Source organism: Pelophylax lessonae, assembly GCF_965119305.1.
Source record: "Pelophylax lessonae genome assembly, chromosome: 2".
Lineage (NCBI taxonomy): Eukaryota > Metazoa > Chordata > Amphibia > Anura > Ranidae > Pelophylax > Pelophylax lessonae.
In genome coordinates, this window is record NC_138769.1 from 58,900,809 (window position 1) to 58,902,333 (window position 1,525).

At 53.9% G+C, this 1,525-nt stretch overlaps 1 protein-coding gene across 2 annotated transcripts in view; it reads right to left on the reverse strand.

The window, feature by feature from the left end:
• Nucleotides 1–869, reverse strand: part of EPHA6 (EPH receptor A6) — a 1,374,331-nt gene extending 1,373,462 nt beyond the window's left edge. Inside the window, exon 1 of one of the 2 annotated variants that reach the window (XM_082246035.1) lies at nucleotides 1–869. This exon is cut by the window's left edge and continues 281 nt beyond it. The gene's annotated coding sequence lies outside the window, so the exon portion shown is untranslated. The other variant, XM_082246036.1, reaches the window with a different exon arrangement.
• Between the last annotated feature and the right edge of the window lie 656 nt (nucleotides 870–1,525).

A 1,525-nucleotide genomic window follows, 5' to 3' on the forward strand; every position in this document is an offset into this window, starting at 1 on the left:
TATATTCCTATTTTCTTAAACCCAACTGAAAAGCCTGCCTTACCCTCCTTGGGAAGAACCGTAAGTTACTATCGTTTATGTGCATAAAGCTGCCTAAAAACACATCAAATCCAGGATGAATTGTTCTTGCATAAGACTACAGGTAGAAGTGATCACAGCAACAACTGTCATTAAAGTTACAGTCTACCTAGTCCCTAGGCGCTCCATGGGTGGACAGGTTGGGGGTTGAGAATGTGGCATCCAACCACAGGTGAGCTCTTCAAGTGTAAGCTCTGCAGCCCAAAGGTGCCCAGCTGCTGTGGCTCACCTAGACACTCCGGGGCTTTGTCTGGCACCTGAGTCGGGTGTTCAGTGTGATGATTGCTTTCATTGTGTGATAGGACAGTTGGTCCCTGAACTGGGGTGAGGTCTGATGTGGCTTGTCCTGTGCCAAGTGTCAATCCTAGCGCAGCATGAAGGAGGTCCAGCGTGCAGAGGCGATGGACATTCCAGCAGAGTCTTCCCTGGCTGCGCAATGTGGAGCTGAGAATCGCCTTTATTCTGCTGCTATGTGCTGGAGAGCAGCCTGGCTGAGTGCATACACGGTGTGAGGTATTGGCTGAGGATAGGCAAGCTGTGCATGATGCATGAGCCTAGGCTCACTGGAGGAGCAATGCTGCTGCTGCTGCTAGTGCTGCTGCTGACCCCACAGTCCTCACTCACTGGTCCCGCACCAAGTCCCTGCCTGTGCCTATGCCTGGGGCTGCAGGTGGAAAGTTTGACAGCTCCTGGCAGGACACTCCCTTCACATGACAGAGCCCCCATCCCCCTCCACCCATCAGCAGCACATCTCCCTTCTTCATCCAGCAAAGTCAGTGGCAGGGAAATGCCATCCCCCCTCTCCCTCTCTCTCTCTCTCTCTCCCTCTCTCCCTCTCCCTCTCTCCCTCTCTCTCTCTCTCTCTGCTCCTGCACACTCCGGGGAATCAGTCCTCAAGGTTGCAGACAGGACATCTCACATTCCAAGCATGGAGCGCCCCTCTGTAGGAGAAAACCGGACCCAGATATAATCAACGTGACAAGTGCCACCGCACTGCTGCCATTAGGACGGAGTGCCCTTTAAGCCCCGGCTGGCGCCTGTTAACGCGTTCAATGCCGCCTTTCATTCATTCCTCTCTGGAGTATCAGCGGAAGGAAGGAAGGGGATCCTCGGCGGTGGGATGGTTGATGCAGCCGGAGGGACCAACAGGGGGCTGCACAGGGAAGACTACTGCTCCGATGTCTGAATCCAAAGGAAGGCAAGGATGGCCAGGTACAGGGAAGATCCGAAGTCTGAATCCAAAGGATGGCAAGGATGGCCAGGTACAGGGAAGATCCGAAGTCTGAATCCAAAGGATGGCAAGGATGGCCAGGTACAGGGAAGATCTGATGCCTGAATCCAAAGAAGGACAAGGGTGGCCAGGTACAGGGAAGATCTGATGCCTGAATCCAAAGAAGGGCAAGGATGGCCACGTACAGGGAGGATCTGATGCCTGAATCCAAAGAAG